This window comes from Myotis myotis, unplaced genomic scaffold (genome assembly GCF_014108235.1).
Source record: "Myotis myotis isolate mMyoMyo1 unplaced genomic scaffold, mMyoMyo1.p scaffold_m19_p_15, whole genome shotgun sequence".
Taxonomy (NCBI): domain Eukaryota; kingdom Metazoa; phylum Chordata; class Mammalia; order Chiroptera; family Vespertilionidae; genus Myotis; species Myotis myotis.
The window spans coordinates 48,355,067-48,377,435 of NW_023416319.1; the positions used below are offsets into that span (position 1 = coordinate 48,355,067).

The 22,369-nt window shown below is 58.9% G+C and overlaps 1 protein-coding gene across 9 annotated transcripts in view; it reads left to right on the forward strand.

Annotated features, from left to right (window-relative positions):
• Positions 1–22,369, forward strand: part of ZMIZ1 (zinc finger MIZ-type containing 1) — a 221,228-nt gene that overhangs the window by 64,054 nt on the left and 134,805 nt on the right. For 6 of the 9 annotated variants that reach the window (XM_036337244.1, XM_036337252.1, XM_036337251.1 and 3 more), the window contains one exon: positions 19,462–19,543. The exons of the other annotated variants lie outside the window; for them this stretch is intronic. The gene's annotated coding sequence lies outside the window, so the exon portion shown is untranslated. The remainder of the gene's footprint in view (positions 1–19,461; positions 19,544–22,369) is intronic. 9 annotated transcript variants of the gene reach the window in all.

A 22,369-nucleotide genomic window follows, 5' to 3' on the forward strand; every position in this document is an offset into this window, starting at 1 on the left:
CTAGCTATCTCTCCATCCTCCCATCCAACCACCCTTCCATGTACTCCTTCATCTGTCCATCTGCTCATCTACCCATCCACCCACTCTTCTAACCATCCGTTTACTCATCATTCACTCACCGCTCTCACCCCAGGCCTGGCCCACGCTAAGGGCTGGCTTTTGAAGACGATCAGATCCAGCCCTGCCCTGAAAAAGAGCAGTCAGCGATGGAGGGGGACACCTGACCCCAGAGCCAGACCCACCTCCACCAGCTCCGTGCGCAAGGCCTGCGTAGTGCCTGCCCGCACGGGGAGGGCCCTGTGCGGGCTCTGCAGGCAGGCAGTCGGGGAAGGCTTCCCGGGGAAGTGGCTGTTCACTTATTCACGCCCCCAAATGTTTCCTGGGAAAGTCTCGTGCTGAGAACTGCTTGGTGTTTTGGAGACAGCAGGGAATAAAACGGACAAAATTCCCTTTCCTCATGGCGCTTCCATTCCCATGAGCAGAAATGGACAGGAAATACTCCGAACGCTATATGTAACATGTCCGGCGGTGCTAAATTTTAAGAAGGGAAGTTAACTGAGTAAAGTAACAGAGTTTGCAGGTGGAGGAAAGTGATCTTTGATAAAGGATGGTCAAGGGAGGCCTCTGACCGGGTGCATTGGAATGGAGACCTGAACCCAAGGAGGTAGGGGCTGGGTGCACTTGGGGTGCTCAGGGGAGTGGTGGAGTAGTCATGAGGCTGGAGTGAAGTGGGGGGTAGAAGGAGAAGGCAGAGAGACCCTGGGGGACCCACTCATGTAGACGGGCAAGAGGGGAGCCCGGAGATGGCTGGGGGGCTGTGGGCCACATCCAGGCAGGGGTGGCGGTGGTAGGGGGAGAGGTGGATGGGAAGCCATCGAAGTCTGAATATACTTTAAAGATCTTGCGGCCGGTGGATTCGAGGTAGAGGATGAGAGAAGGGGGGGAGAGTGGAGGAAGGCTCTTGGGTGTGAGCCTGGAGCGCTGGCAGAGCAGAGACGGTCGGTTACTCAGCCAGGGCTGCCGGCAGGGGAGGCTGAAGGAAGCGAGGAGCTGTGTTTAGACAAGTTGCGTGTGTGATGGCTTTGAGACTTCCAAGGGGAAGGGTTGAGCAGGCAGTCGGATGGATGAGTCTGGGAGGCAGCGTGCGTCCCGACTGGAGATACATATGTGGTAGCTGTCGTGCATGGGTGCTGTTGCGGGAGGGAATGGAGCTAGAGCAGACCACAGCCTGAGTCTGTGTCACTGTCACCGGGCACCCAGCCCCTAGAGCAGCGGTTCTCAACCTGTGGGTCGCGACCCCTTTGGCGGTCGAACGACCCTTTCACAGGGGTCGCCTAAGACCATCCTGCATATCAGATATTTACATTACGATTCATAACAGTAGCAACATTACAGTTATGAAGTAGCAACGAAAATAATTTTATGGTTGGGTCACAACATGAGGAACTGTATTTAAAGGGCCAGAAGGTTGAGAACTACTGCCCTAGAGGGAGGGAAGGAGGGGGGAGCAGTAAGCAGATGGAGAAGGTGTAGCCAGGGTGGGAGAAGGACTGAGACAGTGGGCTCTTCATGGATGGGGAAGATTTTGCTGGCAAATAGGGAAAGGATGCCTCAGGCAGAGGGAACAGCATTAACAAAGGCTCAGAGGCCTCAATAAAATGAGCCATGTGTGGAGAGAGGTGGTAGAGAGGGAGAAGGGACCAGAGCAGCTTCCCCCTCCACACCTGGCCACACAGGGGCCCAGGCTCATGGGTGTCCGGCTGGGCTGTGGGTTCGCCCATGTGCGGGACCCTCCCTGTCACTCTGGCGGGCATTCCTAGGGCTTAGCCGAACCTCTTGCCCTGATGTCTGCATACTTTGCACTTTCTTTTAAGAAGCTTCCCCTCCCTCTCCTGGCCTCCTCCCTCTCCTCTGGGGCTCTTGGGCCCCTGAGGCCTCCCCCTTGCCTGGAGTGCTTGTCTGAAAACACTGGCTCTAGAGGTGGCTGCCTGTAGGGGAAGGGCACCCAGCACCTCCCTACTGGACCCCTAAGCACTGTCTGGATCCTTTATCTTAAAAGAAACGGTAGAAACTTCCTGCACTGTGAGTGCCCGGCAGAGCCGCAGTTGGAGCAGCCGAGCGCTCTGCCTTTGGCGGGCAGGTGTGTGCGTTTGGGGGTGGGGGGAAGGCGTCCACCTTGTGCGTCTGCTGTGTTTCTCACCTAGCACTCAGCTCTCAGTGGAGAGAGGGGCCCGGCTCGTTCAGAGAGGCTGCGGAGAGATCCCTGTCCCTGAACCAGCCTTGAGGATAGGATGGGCGAGTGCTCAGCGCGGAGCTCCAAGTGGGATGAGGGTGGGGAGGAGCACACCACACCGCCAGGAGTTTGCAGGGGCATGGACCAGCCCAGAGGCTGATGGGACTGGAGTGAGGGGGAGGCTTGGGAGACTTCTCCACACTGAGACTAGGAGGGAGCCCAGCAGGGACTTTGTGACCCCTGAGTCCCTCAGGGACAGCTGCCTCTGGCTGCTTCGGGGACTGGGGGAGCTGAGGGAAGCTGCTCGGATGAGGCGTGCTCCATGGCAGGCTGCCCTGTAATCTCATTAGTGTGCCCCTCGGATGGGACACGTAATCCTGTGCCATAGACTCACTTTTCTTTAAGCTTGCCCCCACCGATAGCTCCCTAAGTCCTCCCCCTGCCTGTGTGACGTTGGGCAGGAGTGGACTTGTCCCCATTGAACAGATGGGTAAATCAGGGCCAGAGAGGAAGAAGCCTGCATGACGCCAGGGCTAATTGGAGGGGGGGGGGCGGGGGGGTGGAGCTGTGAACTGGGTCTGTGTGGATCCTAAGCACTCTTGCCCGCTGCCATCTCCCGGGCTCTTCTGCAGTATCCGGCCTTGCGGGCACCTTCATGTAAACCAGCTCTCCAGCTTCCTCATTTTGCAGATGAGGAAACAGAGGGCCAGAGAAGGTCAGACACTTGGCCATGGCCACACAGCAAGTCAAGGGCAGAACCTACACCAGAATCGGATCTGGCTTACTGTGTCCACCCACCCCCACCGACCTGGACCCCGCCCGCTTCCTCTTGGGGCACCCACTGCCTTCTGTTCCCCCCTGGCCTTTGGCATTCGCTCAGATTGAAGGCACCGAGTTCCTCCTCTGAAGGCTCCATTGTGCCTATTGTTTAAATATAGATTACTAATGAAATGCCTTTTCATTGCCTTCCCCGTGAATACTTTCCGTGTAAAGTTAATTTGCAGTGTTATGTAAATTCTGTTTAACTTCAATCAAGTTTCTAATTATGTTTTTACCGCAGTAATTCCCATTTGATTTGTCATCTCCTGTTAGGTATTTAATGTTCGGTGGGCGGCTGTGCTTTCTCTCTGTCTCTCCCTGTACCAAGGCCCTCTCCTGCCCTGACCGCCCTCTGCCTGTCTGTCTTTCTCCTTCACTCCTGCTCGCTTCATCCTCTGGCCCTTCCCTGTGGGTCATCTCCCTCCTCCCCTCCTTCCTTCCTTCCTTCCTTCCCTTCTTCCTCTCGCCCAGCTGCCCCTTCTTCCCTTCTGTTCGCCTCTGTTCTCTCTGGCTTTGTTTTCCCTGCCCCTCTCCTTCCTGCCCTCTTTCTCAGTGTTGTTTCTCCTGTCTTCTCTCCCCATTTCTCTGTCACTCTTTCTCTCTCTCACTCTTGCTGTTCTTCCACTTCCGATTTTCCTCCACTATCTCCCACCGCACCCTGGCTCTCTCTTTCTCTCTCCATCCTTGTTTGTACCCCCACGGTCTCCCCTTCCCCACATTTTCTTCTCCTTTATGTCTCCGCCTCTTCCTCTTCTATCCTAGAGCCCTTCACAAAGCTACGTGCCAGGGCTGCTCCGAGTGGTGGGACAGACGGAGGAGGAGGTGGGGCTGGCTGGTGTGCATCCCTGGAGAATGAGGGCCTGGTCCTGGGCACCTGCTTAGAGCTCTGTGCCCAGCCCTGGCCAGGCGCCAGCCTCTGGTACGCTGGGAACTGGTAGGAACGTGGACGCTAGGGCTGGACACTCTGGGTGCAGCTCCTGATCCAACCCTTACCAACCGTGGCTGTCAGGTTGCTGATCCCCCATCTGTAAATGGGGTGATGACATGACCACCTCATAGGGCTGTGGTGAGAGAGCATAGAAGAGGGGCTTGGTTCTTATTTGAGAACTCTGGCTGTGCCCCTCACTTCCTCCTGCCCTGCCTCTGTAGCACTGCTGCTAGGGTCGGGATGGAAGCCACTCAGATGCCCCCCACAGAGCTGGTGCATGGTCCACCTGGAACAGGTCTCAGCCCTGCCTGCCAGGAGAGGTGGGTTCCTTCTCCTTTCAGAGGCTCACCTCAGGGCTGTGATAACAGGCTGCCAGTCTGTGGGGGCATCTGAGGCATAGACCTCCCCCAAAGCGAGAGCAGTCCTCAAGACCCTGGTCTAGGAAACCTTAGCCAGTCACATGGCAGACCTTCCCCAAACAGCAGACTGAAGGCAGGCGGGCTCCTGCCAGGTTGGACTAAGCTCCCTTCTCTACCTTCCTTGTTCCCTGGACGCCTGGGGCTGGGCCGTGGAGTCCAGCTGCCAAACCGCTGCTCCGGGTACAAAGCCTTGACAGGCCTGTCTCTGTCTCCCTCGGAGATAAACCTCGGCTCCCCTCCTGCCCCACATGTGAGTTCTGGGCTCTGGATTCTCCCTGCGTGAGAGCCGATAGCCGCTGGGCTGCCACAGTTTCCCAGCAGGCATCTGCCCTCTGGGTGGGGAGGGCGGAAGGAAAACACCGGACCGAGGGCCGGGAGGCGTGTGTCCTTCCCTCCACTCCCCCCCCCCCCCCCCGCTTCTCCCCGCACTCCCCCCTGTTCCCATCCAGCACGTCCCTGGCGCGTCCAGGAAGCAGAAAACAAGTGTTTGGAGAAGGCATTCTTTTGGGTGAGGAAAGGCAGGCCGATCACTTGTCCTTCAGAGACAAGAAACCTGAGCCGGCCCAGTCCCTGCCCTGCTGGGCCACATGGCCACCTGACCTGCAGCGAGTGTGCGTGTGTGTGCGTGCGTGTGCGTGTGCGTGTGCGTGTGCGTGTGTGTGTGTGTGTGTGTGTGTGTGTGTGTCCCTGGTCTAGGAAACCTTAGCCAGTCACATGGCCACTTTCCCTGTTTGTTTAAGTAAGCAGTTCAGGCTGGCTGTAGCCAGGCAGCTAAGACATGGAGCCAGGGGAGGGGGCCACACTGGCATGGGTGGCGACATGAAGATCGCGGGGACAGAGGGCAGCCCTCAGCCAGACATGCAGTTCTTGGGCCTCTGGATTCGGTGTGAGGAGGCCTGGCCTGGGCCTGGCCCTGCTCTGATCCCCTGCTCTCCCTGGCCCTCCCCACCTCCACCTGTCAAGAAAAGGTATTAGACTTGCTGACTACAGAGAACCCTCCCAGCCCTGCAACAGAGAGGGCAGGTACTCTCTGTCCAAGGGGAGCTGGAAGAGGCAGAGTGCTGGCCAGAGAGAGGGGCACGTGTGGACATGGCCACTGGCTGTCGTGTTCCCCGGAGTGGCTGCTGAGCCTTGACCCCTTGGCAGGAAAGCCCACGTCAGGCCTTCCCTCATGTGTCCAGCAGGCCTCTGCTCAAGTCAACAGATGGGGCACCTACTGTGTGCCAGGACCTGTGCTGGGCAGGGGCGTAGGGTTGTCAGAATCCCATACCTCTGACATGCTTTCCTCCTGTCGGAGGGGCAGGACCATTTTTCATAGAGCAAAGACCCTGGTCCTAAGGCAGATCGGCCTTACCGCATACCCCCAGAGCTGGGTAGGGGATGGCAGGCAAGGGGGAGAGATGTCACTGAGTCCCTTGTAGGCTGAGCAGCTGGGTTTCGGGTCCCAGGGGCCCCTTCTCCAGAGCAGTGGGAGCTGGAGCCAGGCTTCCACAACAGACAACAGCAGAGCCCAGAGACTCTGGGGCCTTCCCAAGCCCCTCTGGGCAGCAGAGCCCCAGGAGACGTGGCAGGTGTCCTTCTGCCTTCCTCCAGGTTTGCCTGGCCTGTATGGCGTGGCTTAGCTGTAGAGGGCACAGTGCCCCTCAGGCCTGGTGGAGGAGGGGGCTGTAGTGGCCTTTGGGTCCCTGCTTCTGAGGGCCCACCATGTGTCTGTGCGTCCCCCTCTCCTTCTTTGACAAACCATTCCTGGCAGCCAAGTCTGTGCCGGGCCTGTGCTCAGTGAGACACATGTGCCTCGCCAAGGCTACATCAAGCAGCATCGCCAGGGCTGCGGGTCCAGGCTAAGGTGAGGCCCGGGAGAGGAGCCATCGTGGAGTGGAGGTCGGGTTCAACAGACCCCACAGGCTGTCCTGGGTTCTTGGGAAGCTTGGGCATACTTTTCCCCAGATAGGCTGGTGTCTGAGCACACCAGGTACCCAGGATGAGGGGCTCAGAGAGCTGACATCAGGGCACATAGAGCACGGAAAGACCTGGTCTCGCTTGTGATAGATTTGAGGGTATTCTCCCTGGCTTGGCTCCTGAGCTCAAGGCTGTTCCAGCTGGGAAGCTCCCATACAGAAAAGGGGTGGAGCTGTTGGCCAGTGGCTGAGCTGGTGACACAGGCCAGCCATCCTGCCACCCATGACGAAATGTGGATTCTGGCCTGGGGTGGCTATAAGCTACTGGGCTAGCATTCCAGAAGGCTGCCTAGGCCTGTGTGTCCTAGCCTGGCCTTGCATGCCCCCAGGGTCGAGAGGCTCAATACTGCACATGGCTATCTTAGAAACTCTTCCTGGTAACGTGTGCCCTAGCCGCCTAGCAGGGCTGAAGTCTGGCTCATGGTCCACCCTGCTCACTTCAGGCCTTCAGCCTCCTGACTGAGCTCCTCTCAAGAGTTGCTCCCTCCAGGCAGAAGCTCAGCAGAGTCTGCAGGCAGCCCAGGCCTGTTTGATTGGAGTAGTGTGGGCAGGTCCTGCACTGGGCAGCCCCGCCTTCCCAGCATGGCCCCGGGGACTGCTGTGAGTTTGGCTGTCAGCCTTCATGGGGAGGTCCTTGAGGAGCCCATGGTACAGGCGGGAGCCCTGAACCCCAGCTCTGCCCCGGTCCCTGGGGTGCTCTCAGACAAGATCAGCCCATTCAGCACCAAATCATCTCCCATCTGCACTCATCCCCCAAACTGAGCCACGAGAGGCTTTTGTCCGTGGTGGGCCCCCAGGCAGCTGGAAGGGTCCTGCTCTCCCGGGGAGTTGCTTTTAGAGGCACCTGTTTCCAGAGCAGCCCTGAGAGAGACCTGAGCTGCCACGACCTCCTGTGCCCTAGGAAAGCAGGGGAGGGCCTCTCCCTCTCACTGGGCCGGGCCCCCAGCCGGTCCACTCCTGGCATCTCCCCACTGGAGGACAGGTGAGCCCCAGCTCCTGAGGTGCAGACCATGGTGGCCCCACAGCACCCTGGACCAAGCTTCCATCTCACCCAGACTGCTGGCCCTTTAAGGACCCAGGCATGCGAAGCTGCGGGGGATGAAGGGGTCTTGCTCTGAGGGTTTGATGTCACCTTGTCCCTGGGGTGGGGCTGTGCTGCCCGGCTGGGATGCACCCTCTGCAGGACCTGCCACACAGCCGCTCTCCTCTGGCCACTAGAAGTCCTGCCTGGGAGGCCTGAGATGGGTCCCGCTTCAGCTTCTCCCCTTTTCCTGGTCCCTTCGGCACAGCTCAGAAATGACCTGCCCCTCTGCCCAGAGCTGGGGAGCAGTGATCCGAATGCTTGGGGCGGGCTGGGGGCTGATCCTGCTCAGCTGTGTCTGAAGTTGTGAGTTACTAGGAAAACACCCCAGTGGTACTTCTGCCAACGTCTCCTGCTAGGAAACAGCACTGAAGGTCGAGATCAGAGGTCAGAGGCCACCGAGCAGGCCAGGGCGACCTGCCCAGTCCTGCTCCAGAAAACTTTGGCACCTCTGAGGAGACTCCACAGGGCCCTCCCTGCCTCCCGGGCTGGGTGGGACCTATGGGACAGGAAGCCAGGGCGGGCCTGGAGGATGGGACTCAGGGGAACTGGGTCTGAGCCAGGGATGAGGCGAAACCCAATGCTGGCCTGGCCCCAGGGCCACAGCCACACAGGTCACTGGGCCTCAGCAAGTGGCCACCGCCCCCACAACAGGAAACCCTGCCCACGCACCCCCGTCCCACCCCTTGTTCCCAAGGGTGGCGCTTCTACTATTTCCCGTGGGAGCTGCTGCCAGGAATCATGCCCTCTTGAGAGAGGAAGCGGGACCTCAGCTCTGGGCTGCCCTGCCCTTGACCTGTGCTGACCCCCTCCCGCTGGTGGAAGCTCTGGGCCCACACCCATTCCTCACCCCGCACATGCTGATGACTTATCTTCTCCCAGACAGCCAGGCACCTGTATGGGCCTGGAGAGAGAAGCTCTTACTGGGGCTAGGCCTGGGAGCCCAGAGAACAAGGTTTGGGGCCTAGGATCTACCACCAGCTTGCTGGTCCCTTGAGCGAGTCACTCAACCCCTCTGGCCTCATCTGTAGAAAGAAAGGTCAGGGAAAGCAGCTCGGCCCAGCTGCGAGCCCCCCATGGATAAAGGGGTGGGGTGGGGCGAGTTTTGTATCCTATAAGGACAACCAGGTTTGGGATTAACTGCCCAGACAGGCTCCTGTCACGCATCCCAGCCAAAGGCGCTTTGTCTATGATGACCCCCGAGCAGGGAGAGAGACATGGGTGCCTGCCGGAGTGTCTGTGGCAGACAGGGTGATGCTGGCATGGCCCCTCTCTGGGTCATTCCATCGCTGACAACACGGGCAAAGCTGGGTATCTCTGCCCAGGAAGGAGCCTTCCTTTCTCCCTCCTCCGGAGCTGGAGGCGGGGCGTCGGAGAGCCCTCTGCTGCCATTAGGCATGTGGGCCAGGTTAGCAGGCCTGTGGCTGGGGCTGGAGGGAGCAGTGCTAAGGGGCAGGGTCTGCATTTTCCTTGGGTTGTGGTGTTGAGCCTAAGGTGCAGGGAGGACCAGGGTAGTAATACTTCATGCTCCAAACGCTAGGACAGCACCTCGTGGATGGGCTGCTCTCATACTTCCCTACAGAAGTTCGTGGTCATCACAGCAACCCCGGGAGGTCACTCCTCCTGTTGCCCACAGAGTAGGAAACTGAGACACAGAGAGGTGAATCGACCTGCCCAGGATGGTTACACTAGGCTTAGCACTGGGCAGCTGGCCCCCACACCTATGCAGCATGTCTGACCATGACACCTCCCCTGGGCAGCCCCCAGCCCAAACCCAGCTTAGTGTCAGCCGGGGCTGAAGCCCAGGATCAGCTGTTTTCCCAAAGGGGCCGAAGGGGAGAGCCAGGACACCAAGGTGAGTAGACCCAAGTCTCCATGACTTTGGATGGTTAACACAGACTCAGCGCCACCCTGAGCTCGTGGGCCAGCTGAAAGTTTATCAGCAACAGGGAGACCATAGGTCCCAGCACCCAAGTTCCTCCCTGTGGGCGGTGACACCATCTGCCTTTCAGAGCCAGTGTCATAAGGATGTGAGGAGTCCTGGAGACCTTGGGAACGGGGTCTGAACCCCTGTGGCCCCAGGTGATTTAATTTCTTTCCCAGTGTGTCAGGCCACACGGACCAGGGCATTCCAGGCATCAAGTTCACAGAGGTTGAGACACAGACGTGTAGGGGAAGGTTATAGGTCGAAGTCAGACTGGGGCTTTGAATATGAGGCTGAAGTGTTAGAACTGAACCTTGTAGACAGCGGGAGCCATGAAAGGTTCTTGGACGGAGGGGTAGTGCATTCTCAGAGAGAGGAACTGGCGGTGGGACAGCCTGGCATGCTCATCCAGGTGTGGGGAGTCACGTGGCTGAGGAAGTAGGCCCAGGTGGGTGTCAGTGCCCGCTGGGCTCTGCAGGCCTCAGTTTTCCTCCTGTAGACCCGTGTCCACAGGGCGGGGGCTAGCGCAGGCTGGGAGCATGCAGTACTGCAGGGAGGGGCAGGGGTCAGCACCAGTGCGGCTTCCTCTGCGTGTCCCAGAGCTGTCCTGCCCCCCGCCCCCAGCTCGGGGTAGTCTGGGTTTCCCACCCAGCCCTGGGTGGGGCCCCACTGCTTCTTCCTCCCTCTGTGGCTTTCTGGTCCGAAATGGGAGGTGACTGTGGTGGCTGCAGTGGGCTGTGGGGTAGAAGCCAGGGTGGGGACATTGGCGGTGGGTGGAGTCACAGGATGGGTGGCCATGAGTCAGGAATGGCTGGGCCTGTGTGTCATCTGGCTGCGTACTGTTCTAGCTTCCCTGCGCCTGTCTGCCTCACTCTCCTGCCCACATCTGCACCGTGGGCGGCTGGCTGCGTGGACGGTGCACTAAGCCCACGACGCAGAAGTCAGGGGACCGGACTTCAGATCACAGGCTCCCCCTCCCACAACGTGCAGGGAGATCTCCGGCGTGTCCCCTCCCTCTCCGAACCAGTTTCCCCATTGCAGAGTGAGGGTTGGCTGGCCAGGGGTTCTCAGCCCCTGCCCAGGTGGGAGCCGGAGCAGCTTAGAAAGACAGCCCACCCCACCAATTAAATCGGACCCTGGAGGCGGGGCCTGCAGCCCTGGGGGAAATCTGTCTGCAGCCTCTGAGGGGCTGCTCTCCAGGATACTGTGGGCAGCCTGTGGATCCTGGAGCTCAGGGTCTGCACTCACTCAGCTCTGCCACTTGCTAACACTGGGCAGGCGATTTCAGTCTCCGAGCCTGTTTCCTCATCTGTGAAATGGGAATGACATTACTTTATAGAACTGCTGTGGAGACTAAATGGGTTTGCTATATAAATAGTGTCTGTAGAGCCAGACCCGGTAGGGACGTGGTAAGCACCGTGCAAGTGTTAACCTGTGTTCTCTGATCTACATCTGTTTTCACACCACACTTCTCATCACTGCTCATTCGTTCATCCTGCAAACGTTCCGGGGGCTCATACCTGCAAGCCTTGTGCTGGGTGCTGTGGGCAACAGGCAGAAATCCATCATGGGGCTGGCCTTGGCCCCTCCTCTTGGCCCATCAGGGGCTCAGCCCTAGCCAACAGGGGTGATAGACAGGTGTGTGGGGAGGTCCCCCGAGAATCTCACTGAGTTGCTAGGCTGAGGGAGCCCCTCTTTCTGAGAGAAGGCAGGGGAAATCCACGCTCAAGGGAGAAGAAAGGGGCACCCTCTGCTGGTCCTGCAGACCTTGGCTGGGAAGCATCTGGGGGTCCCTAGTGCCTCCTGGTGGGAGCGCTGGGATGTGCTCTGCGTGTGTGATGCTTTGACCGGGCTGGGCCCTGGGGCTGCCTGGGAAGGTAAGAGTAGCCAAGGCCGGCAGTGTGTGGAACAGAACAGGGAACCTCCTCGAAGCCCGTCTCCGGGGCGGGCCACATCCTCCATCTCCTAGAGTCCATTCAGCAACCCTGGGATTAAGCAGGCATTATTCCTCCCACTCTGCAGACTGAGTGATGGAGGCTTCAGGGCGTAGGGAGCTCTCACCCAGGTCAGGGAGGGTGAGGGCACAGGCCGGACTGGAACCTTCCTCTGTGTGAGCAGGATCCCGTGGCGCTAGTTGAGCTTCCCTGGGTGACTACGTTGGTGGAGCACCTTGGGACAGGTGGCGAAGTGCAGTATGAGGATTAACACACCCTACAGTCCCCGGCCTTCCCACCGCCTCCCCTGCAGCCAGCCCTGGGCTGCCCCTGGGGGGAGAGCTGGCTTTCCTACAAACCGGAAGCGCTCCCGTGGCCTGGCCCATCCACGGCCAGGGGTTGGCCCCGCACTTGCCCCAGTTAGACCTTCTCCCTCCCCGCTGCACCATTGAGTAAACTGAGGAAGGGGAGGCGCAGGGACTTGGCTAAGGCCACATGGCTTGCAAGCGGCAGAACCAGGATTTTGCTCAGGCCTGGGTGGCGTTAGTGCTGTGCTCAGACCCCCCACTTCTCGCTAGCAAGAACAGGACCTTCCTTTGTCCAGCGTTTGTAAGCCTGGCCCTTGGCCATCACTGCAGACTGGCCTGGCCCACGTGTGGCCAGAATCCCAGAGGGATGCCTGTGTGGAGAGGGTAGCCGCCAGGGGACGGGCCCTGGCCCAGGAATGGGGTCATTGGGACACTTGGTGATAGGCGGTTTGCATGGGCATTGGGAGCACCTGTGCCCTTCAACCTCTCGATGGTCCCGCCTGCCTCCTCGAGTGGAGGGAGCACAGGGCCTGGGTCCAGGCTGCCCCACGGAGCTGACGACGAGGGTGCTGCCCAGCCCTGTGCCAATCATGGGTGTGACATCAGCTCAGCTAATCCTCCAGCCTGTGTAGCCCCAGATGAGGAAACAGACCTGGAGGGACAGTCCGGCCTCCAACACCAGGCTGACGTGGGCCTATCCCCGTCCTTCCGCAGATTCACATCCCCTCTGTAAGAGGGCTGCTGACAGAACATTCAGTTTTGATCATTGTCATTGGGAGTGGCAAATGCCCAGGTGGGTGCCAGAGGGCACTGGTTTGGCCAACTCCAGCTAGGTGCCCCTCTAGGCAAGACCCTGACCCTGGCTCTGCCCACCCATGGGGCCTGATGAGATATGGAGGGTGTGGAAGGGAGCACCTGGCACAGAGCTTGCACCTGGAGGCCTTTCTGTGGGAAGGGGCCGGGGCCCCTCTTCTGGGAGCAGGTGACCCTCATGAAGCCTGTCTCCAGGAAGCAGATCCACTGGGACTGCTCCTGAGTTGGCTCCAGAGTCCTGGGCCTTCTCCATATCTGTGATAAGGGGTCCAGTGCCTCCACACGGGGCAACCCCAAGTTTGCACTCAGCAGCAAACCTAAGCCAGGGACAATGGCAGTCCTTATCTATTGAGCATTTCCTGTGCAAGTGCAGTATGGGAATAATGTTAAGGCCTTACATTTCTGTGAGTGTAGTGATTCTTGTTATCCCATTTTACAGATGAGGAAACTGAGGCCCAGAGAGGCTAAGTTTATTGCCCAACATTACATACCTCAATAAGTGACAGAGCTGAACCCGAACTCTGGTGTATAAGAACCTAAAGCCACACTATGCACCATCAATCTGTGTGGAGTCCTCACTCTTGATTAGAGAAGAAATTGTTCATTTGATGACCTGAGGACAGAAGAGACCCTTTCCTCTTCCTCAAGCCAGAGCCCAGAGCTTCTGGGTGGTAGGAGGTGTGGACTAGGGCAGTCAGGGAGGCTTCCGGGTGAGAATGTGATGCAGATTTGCAGCAAAGGAGAGCCAGTCCCTGACTGGGGCCTGATTGCTCTGTGAGCTTGGGTAGGATCCTCCCTCTCTCTGGTGTTATTTGCCCCTTGGTACAGGCCCAATACCAAGGGGCTGAGAGGGGCAAGGCATGCGAGTGTGCATCATGAGCCGGAGCACCAGAGAGGCAGGCTGGGTGGACATCACTCCTTGGGCCTGGGCGATGCCCACTGAGGACTTGCAGGCCCAACAGGGTCTCTAGAGCAGGTGCCACTCCAACATGGCCGTGAAGACACAGCAGATGAGGATTGGGCAGGGTGTGAAGCCCTGGATGTGTCTGCCTGTGCCCAGGGAAGCTGGTGCCCTGCCCGGTGAATGCAGTGTTCCCTGCTCACTGGTACCACCTATGATTATTCAGCCCAAAGCCTTTCTCCTGCCAAGCCTCTGGGCCTTTGCCTAGGAGGGTGCCCTCCTGTGTGAGAGACTCTGCCCAAGGGGGTGATGCCCCTGACCCCCCGTTTTGCTGCCAGGCTGAGCCAGGCACCCCTGCCAGCACTTTGTCCTAGAATTGCCCACCTTCTTTTGGGTCTCACCACTTTGCCATACCAGTGGTTCTCAACCTTCCTAATGCCACGACCCTTTAATACAGTTCCTCATGTTGTGGTGACCCCCAACCATAAAATTATTTTCGTTGCTCCTTCATAACTGTAATTTTGCTATTGTTATGAACCGTAATGTAAATATCTGATATGCTATATGTGTTTTCCGGTGGTCGCGACCCACAGGTTGAGAACCGCTGCATAGACAATGCACCAACACCCTTGGAAAGCACACAGGCTGGGCAAGTGTACCAGTTGGCCTTGGGCCCTGCCTTCATTCTCCACACCCACCCATCCCCAATTCTTTCTTCTCCTCCTTTTCCTCCTCTGGCAGCATGTCAGCCGAACCCTGCTGGTCTGCCTCTCCTAAGAAGACAGAGGAGAGAGGCAGGTGGAAAGCCCCAGGGTGGTAGCAGGGGCCCGGGCACACTGGGCGTCCTTGGGCCTGGGAGTGGGCAGGCTGTCGGGGCAGCTCAAAATCATCTCAGAGGAAGTGAAGACAGACAGGAGGATTGACCAGGGGCACCTCCTGGTTCTCAGGCAGCCCTGCCCAGGAGGCCCCTCCACCCCAAACAGCCAACTCACTGGGGCTTTCTTAGCTGTTCCCGAGGCTGCCTGCAGCCACTCCTGTTCTTTTGTGGAGAGACTTGGGGTTTCAGCCCTCCCAGAGAACCAGGGGCCACCCAAACCCCAGAGCCCCCCTTTTCTATGCCTGCAGTGGGTATGACAGGCCCTCCCAGCAGGAGAGATGACCAGGCCCCCAATTTTGATTATGCGAGGAGAGTGAAACGAGACCATCAAATATTATGGGAGTTCAGAAAAGGGAAACGTCACTGGGATGGGGCCTATCGGGAAGGCAGCCTGGAGGAAGTGGTGCTTTGGGCACGGAAGGATGGGCAGGGTTCTGATGGTGCCACCCCGCTGGGGAAAGTTTGGGGTGAGGCAGCGCATGCCCTCCCACATGCATCTCCGTGACCTCTGGCCTTTGCTGGGCAGTTTCTTCATCTGTGAAGTCGGACACTACAGCTCCCCGATGACAGGGCTGTGCTGAGGTGGACTGAGGCCCCGAGAGCGGCTGGGGCTGAGGAGGAAGAGCCCTGGCAAGTGGGAGAGTTGCCGTGTGTGTGGCAGGCTGAGTGGCTCCCTCCATGGACACGGGCATGTGTGTGTGTGTGTGTGTGTGTGTGTGTGTGTGTGTGTGTGTATCCGTGTGTGTGAGAGAGAGAGAAGCAGTAGGTGTGAGGAGCTGCCTAAAGGAAGCCCAGAGGTGGCATCCGTGTAGCCCTTCCCCACCACACTGGCTCCCACCAGGCCCAGGGCACTCCTCGGCCTGGCGCTAACCCACGCCTGTCTGGATGCCTCCCCCAGCCCCCTAGCGTGGTGAGGTCAGGGAACATGTATTCCAGGAATGCAGGAGGCGGGGCGGCCGGCACGTCTGGATAACCATCGGGGTAAATATTTGCCTTGCTCCTGGAGCCAGCACTGGCTGCCAGGGAAGGACAGGGCCTGCTCCAGGGTCACGCAAGGGGAGGCCTCCCCGGTAGGTCTCAGGTGTGGGAGCCCGTGTCACCCCAGAGAGCCTGGGAGCTGGGTCAGAGGCCACCCTTCCTGCGGGGGGGCCAGAGGCAGAGCCCCTGGCTGCTTGACCCCTGACCAGCAGCTGCTTGGCCATCTGTAAAATGGGCATAGAGACAGCTGTGATCCAGCGAGGCGAGGCGGGTCAGAGTGGCCAGAGCTGGTTCGGGTCAGGTCAGCCAGTGGAGCAGCAGGTTAGGGCTGGTTTCGGTGCTCACCTGACCAGGTTTCTGGCCCATAGTTGGCCACTTAAGACCTTGAGCAGTTACCCCTCCCCCAAACTTTAACAGTCACCATTCACTGACCTGTCACTTACTCTGTGGCACCCGTATCTACACACCCAATGTGTCATTAAGTTCTCACAGCCACCAGGGCACGAGGGGCACCTATGTGTCATTTAGCAGCAGGTGACAGGAGCCCTGAACTCTGACTGACTGATGCCATCAGTGTACCCCTGCCGTATAGACCACACTGGGGCAGTCCCACTCCCTCCCCCATTTACCTGCAGGGCAGCCTGGAGCCTCCCTTGGTGGGTGAGTAGCTAGAGGAGCAATTAATCCTTGTTTAGAGCAAAGATGGGGACTCAGAGATGCCCAAAACTTGTTCAAGGTCACTCAGAAATAAAGGGCAAGCAGGGAATCAAACACGGCTCTACCCACCTTTTCCCTTGACCTCCCCACTGAAGACAGGGCCAGGGCTCCAGCCGAATGTGGGCTCCCACCCCGTGGCAGCTGTAGAGAAAAACTGGACACTTAGCCTTCCTGGTGCCCCACATCCTGGACACCCTGAGGCACAGGCACCTCTGTCCTGCAGGGATCCGGGACCAGCCTGCATCGCTCTGGGCCAGCCCCAGCCACAGCCAGCCTGGCTTGGTGCCTCCCCGAAGCCCACACCCTGCTCTTCCCAGGGGATCCCAGGAGCCAGAGGGGATGGGAAGGTGGGTGTGGACGCATCTGGGTCCTGGGACAGTCGCCAATCCAAGTGACCTCTGCCATGTTCCAGTCCCCATCTTACTCTTACAGGGTGGGCACTGTTACCGCCTTGCCCTGCCCTGGGAGCTCCTGGCATGCCGTGAGAGTGAGAGCACGGTTCAGCCTGCGGTCTGCACGCTGCCCTTCCTGTCTTCATAGTCACTAGGGCCTCACCCCTCCACCCACCCCCAGAGTGAGAGTCCTGCACTGAGGAGCCCTCAAGAGTCCTCTGAACGGGGATGGGGGGAGGGGGGAACCATCCCAAAGGGAGTCCGGTTGGGCCCCACCCCCACTAGGCCCTGAGGCTCAGGCTACACCCACTCTGTGGCTCCAGTGCCTTTTGAGCAGAGAACACCCCCTGCAGGGCACCCACATGTTTATGGCTGTGGTCGGTCAGGCTGTGATCAGGACACCGGTTCATCCACTGTCTCTCCTTGGTCTCACCAGATGGCCAAGCCCACACCAGGTGTGAGCCACACCTGAGGTCACTGAGCGAGGGGATGGATGATATTGCCGCTGTTCATAGCCTGACCCAAGCCTGAGCCGCCGCCTGACTGGGCACCCAGTGGGAGGGGGTGCCCGCACGGTGGCAGGGAAGCCTGCGTGCCCAGCCCTGGTTCTGAGCTCCCTGCTGATCGCCTGGTAGTGGGCAGAGTATGAGTGGGGACAGACCACCTGCTCATGTCATAGCTCTGTTCTTATCATGTTCTAGCTCCTTGTTACCTATGTGTGACCTCAGGAAGTTAGGGGACCTCTCTGGGCCCGAGTGTCATTGGGGGATGCTAGCTCAGTTTCTGCCTCATAGCTTTTCACTGATGGTCAAAGAAGCATCCCAGGCAGAGCCCACTATACAACTCAGCCAAGGCGAGCATCCCACCCCTCTGTCTCCCCAGGTGGGGGGGCCAATGCAGGCCCGTGAGGAAGGGGTCAGACCCCCACCAGCGCCCGAGCTCTTATCCTGGTGCCCCTGTGTGGTGCCCTTACTATGTGACCTTGGCCAGGTCTGTTTGTCCCTTTGCCCGAGCCCACACCAAAGAACTGGTGCTGGGGGCAGCGCGGTGCACGTGTGCACCGTGAGCCGGGTCACCTCGGGGGCAGGATGGTTGGCATCATTCCCTGAGGCCTGGATGATGCCCACGGAGTGAGCGAGCACTTTCTGGCTCGGGCTTCTGTCTCAGCTGCAAAAATAATTATTTCCTCTTTGTCAGCGGGTCCGCAGGCCAGCTCACCTTTAAGAAAGGCCCAAGCTAGGGGCTGATTCCACTTCTGCCCCAGCCTCTGACTTTCTTCATGACGGTGGGATGGGGCAATCGCTGCCCCTCTCCAGGTCTCAGTTTTCTCCTCCATGAAATGGGGAGCAGGAGTCAGTGAACCTAAGGGCCATTTGTGTTCCCATGGTGCAGAGTATGGGGCGGCCAGGGCCCGAGGGTCAGGACACAGAGACATCCTTCCGTGCTGGGGTGCGGATGGCAGCTCTGAGGGCTTGGGGCTCAGACCCAGCACACCATGGAGCCCCAAGCCAGCCGCTGCCAGGTACCGTAATTCATGCTTCAGCTGACAGGCCTGGACAGCTGCTTGCGTGTCCACAGTCGTGAGACTAATACAGTCCTTACAGCTCCGAGGGAGGCCTCCTATCATCCCCACACCCTTCCCACTGACGAGGAAGCTGAGGCACAGAGAGGTTTAAGGAACTTGCCCAAAGCCACCCACTTCCTAAGAGGATGAACCCAGGACTTGAACCAGATCATTCTTATTACTGAGCCCACACCTCCAACGCCAGGCTGTGTGGTGCCTCTTATAGGGGGCATCCACTTCTCTCCCTGGGAGCCCTGCCTGCTGCCCAGGGAGGTGTGGCCTGGGCCTGAGGCCTCTCCATCCCCTGGCACAGGTGGGGCCCACGTTTAGCGTGGTGGGTGCACTCCCTCTCCCACTGTTGGCCACGGGCCTCCTCCCGGGCTGCGCTCATGCCTGCATGCAGGTGTAGGGAACATGGTGACCGCGGGAGCCACCCACAGGGCGCCTTCACAGCTGGGACTCAAACGGACTCTGCAGCCCCCACCACAGCAGGCCTGTGGGGTCCTCCTCCTGGAGCGCTGGGGGGCAGTGAGGGGCGGGGAGTACTGGTGGCCCATGAGAAGAGGGGCCAGCTAGACCTGCGTACCAGATAATCATCTCCCTTCAGCCCACTGCTGCCTTGAAGCCCAAGCCACTGATGTGAAGGGGGTGTCCGTGCCTCGTCCCTCCCTCTCTCACACCCCATACCCAGCACCCGCAGGTCCACTTCTGTCTTCTGCTCCCTCTGCTCTGAGCACCTGTCTCTGGCCTAGGCCGCCCCACTGGTTTCCCTGACTCCTGCTGTCCCCGCCAAGCCCTTCCTCCCCAGCACCATGGAGAGCCTCTCAAACCAGAACTCAGAACTGGGGTCATATCCCTCAGCTGTCAGACCCCCCTCTGCTCCTGTCCACCTTCTCGACAGCTGGCCCTGCCTCCTCCCCTCCCCCATCCCTGACTGCACCCACCGCACCACCCACTCTCAAGTCTTCTGCTGGGCCAGGCTTTCCCCATTATGGAGTCTCCCCATATGCTATTCGCTCTGCGAGAAATGCTGTTCCCTGCATCTTGGCCTGCCTCTCTCAGGCTCATCCTTCAACTTCACTTCCCCAGAGAGGGCCCCTGAACCCCGAGTCTATGCTGCACAGCCCCTGGACTCATTCTTTCTGGCAGACACCACTTTTATTACGTATTTGCTCATTATCAGAATGTTACGAGGGCAGGTCCCACTATCCTGTTCACAGCTCTGGTGTGTGAAGTATTTGAGTGAATGAATGAATGCCAAGTGCTCTGTCACCATATATCCTTAGATCCTCTCGGAGACCCCGGGATCCTGATGTCTGAGGTATCGCGATCCCATTTGACAGGTGGAAACGGAAACGCAGAGCGGCCAGGAGCCTATTCACAGTTCATAGCTGGTAGCTGACCGATGTGGGTGCCAGGGACCTGTTTGCGTCACGATGCCCCTTTTCCTCTCGGTCCTTCAGAGTCCCCGTCTGTGACGGGGGCGGGGGGTGGGGGGTGATTCGGCTTTGCCGCCAGTAACCGTTTCAGCGGGCGGGCGGCTGGGCCGTGGCAGCGTGCTCAGTTCCCACTGTGCCGGGCGTGGACCCGCTGACCACCCTTCTCGTTGCCGCAGGATGGACATGGAGTGAGGCGGAGGCGCCGCGCACTGCTGACTTACCAGAACGTGTGACGCTGGTGATTCTTGGGTCGCTGAGGTAGGTGTGCAGCTGGGCCTGGCCTGCTGCTTGGGGGAGGGACAGTGGTGTCCCAGCACACTGAGCCGTTCACTGGGGCCGCGGTGGCAGGGGGTGCAGCCACCCTGCTGAGGCCTTGTCAGACCCTGAGACGGCCCCCAGGGGCCTCTTAGGCCTAATCTCTCTGGGGAGGCTGCGAGGGCAGGGGTGGTGGGATGCGCCCCAGGAAAGGGGCAGCTTGGGTGTCCCCAGCCTTGGCACAGCAGCCGTCTGTACCACTCTGCGCCCCGTGCCATGTGGGCCTCAGGCACTGGGCACCATGGTAGCTGCGCAGGAAGAGGCCTGGGTGAGCGGAGGCCGGTGACTGGCCTGGGTGCTGTGGCTGCCCACCCTCCTCTCCCACAAACACACCGAAGTGGGCACAAGCGCTCGCACGTCTCTGGGTGCTGGGGTCGGAGTGCCCGCCTCAAATCCCAGCTCTGCCACTTGCCCACCGTGAGCTTGTGCAGTTTCTCTGTGCCTCAGTTTACCTGTCTATGAAAGAAGGATGGGGATCGCAGCACCTGCCCCCCACCCCTGGGGTTGAGGGGACAGGCACACCTAAATAAGTAAATGCTCAGGGTATGTCAGCGTTTTCCTCAAGGATGCTGGGGTCCTTGCTTCTTCCCACGTGCCTCAGTTTCCACCACCCCCTCCTCCCTGAGGACCCACAGATGCCAGGATGGACACAAACTGGTCCTCCAGCCTAGGAGGGGGCTGGGCCCCTCAGAGAGCTTGCAGGCCTCGGGCCTGGACACCAGCGTGTTTTATCACCAAGTGGCATTTCTGGGTTGATCGCACTTGGCCTTGTGCTCGAGGGCGACCTGGGTGATCCCTCCCTGTAGCTCCTGACCCAGGGATGAGAAGCCTCACAAAGATGTTCACGTGGGCCAGGGCCCTTTGTCCCAAGGCTCTGGGGCCCAGCGTGGGGAGCCGGAGCCTTCGCCCTGGCATGAGGCCGTGCCGATTCGTCTCCCTGCTGCCCTCGGCTTCTCTCCTCGGGCCCCACTGCTCCCAGGTGCTGAGAGGCTGGGCCCGGTGAGCCCCGGGGATTCTCCTTGCTTCACTCCAGCTCCGGAACCAAGGAGCAGTACTTGGCCCTTCTGCCTGCTGCCAGCTGTGTGACCTTGGGTTAGTCCTTTTCCTTCTAGGACAGTCAGTTCTCATCTGAAAATGAAGATAAATTATACCGACGTTGCTGAGAGGGCTGGTGTGAGGAGGCTTAGGAGCTGGTGTATTTTAAATGTTGTAGCTGGTGAGATTGTACGTGTACCAGGCCCTCTGTGCCTTAGATATATGTTTCTTCCCCCAGTTCCCCGAGGGGGTATATTTAGTGCCTCCCTCGCCAGAGGCCCAAAGTGGTTAAGAACCCATGGTGCTGTAAGTGGTGGAGTGGGGATTTGAACCATGGTCCCTTGGAATTAAGCATCACGTGATGCCTTAGAGGCAGGGGCAGAGCCAAGGGCAGACTCACGGTAGGTGCTCAGGAACCCATCTCTGTTACTGCCTTGCAGCCTTTGCCCAGGCCTCCGAGCCCGGCTGACCTCAGAGCCAGAGGGTGGCCCCGAAGGCTGGCAGCCTGCCCCTCCCCGAGGGCCTGCCGGCACTGCAATAAGGCCGCGGGAACCCCCTGCTAATTGTGAGGTAACCTTTGAAATTCTCCTTCACGGTGGGTTCTCTTTTCGGATGTTTTTCAAGGTAATTCATTCCCTTTCCAGAAATTGCCAGTAGCGGAGCATTAGGCAGCTGGTGATTAATCATAGGAGCGGCTTGGAGTGTATTCTTTAAAAAAGAAATGGAGAAACAGAAAGCCTTGGTGGAAAAAGAAAAGAAATCCCCTCCAGGGTGAGGTGGTAATCAATACCTCTGTGTCCCAGAAATGCTGGGGACGGGATGGCAGGTGGGCGGCTTCTCCCTTTCTTCCCGGGGCGGGCAGGTGGCCGCCTGCAGCAGCACGCGAGAGGCTCTGCCCAGGACCACCGGCTCCCGGTGTGACTTTGAGCAGGTTGCTGCCTTTCCTGGACTCAGCATCGCCTCCTGTAAAATGGGTGAAAGGCCGGTGTCCGACTAGAACAGAATATTAAGTGATTATACTTGCTCACTACACATCCTAGTGCCTGGCACACGGTAGTGCGCAGTTGACACTTCATTAATTGAGTGAAAGGTTATCTTGGGTCCTAGTGAGCTATCGTAAGTCAAGGATGGAGGACATCTTTTCTCTAGATCTATTATAATTCGGAGTGACAGCCAAGGTGATGGGCCAACTCTGTCATTTTCCAAACTAATGATGAAAAGACAGTCTGGCCAACAGCTCAAGCCCCTCGGTGGCAGCCATGCTGCCTCCCTCACATCCTCTAGTTTAACTTCCCAAGGGTCTGAGCTGCCTGGACCTTTTTGAAAACTGCTTTCTGGGTAGTGAGTTCCTCATCACTAAAATGTATGCAAACAGGCTAGGGCTGCACAGGGCACTGGGGCAGCAGATTTGAAGGGCTCAGAGCATTCCTGAGTCTGGGTGACCCGTGCGGTTCTCTGGGATGGACACTGGGAGGCTGGACTGGCCAAGGGGAGCCCCTCCCCCCTGGAGCCCCTTCCCTAAGGCTAGAGGAGGCAGCTGAGAAGCGGGGTTGCCCGTGCAGGACTCAGATGCTTTGTGCCCATTTCCCTGGAGAGAAGGAGGGTGTGTAGTGTGTGTGTGTGCGTGCGCGCTGGTGTGCATCATGGATGAGTGTGAGGAGGTGTGTGAATATGTGAGCGTGTGCCCACCTATGTGTGAGAGCCACCCCCACCCCATGTGCAGCTCCTGTTGAG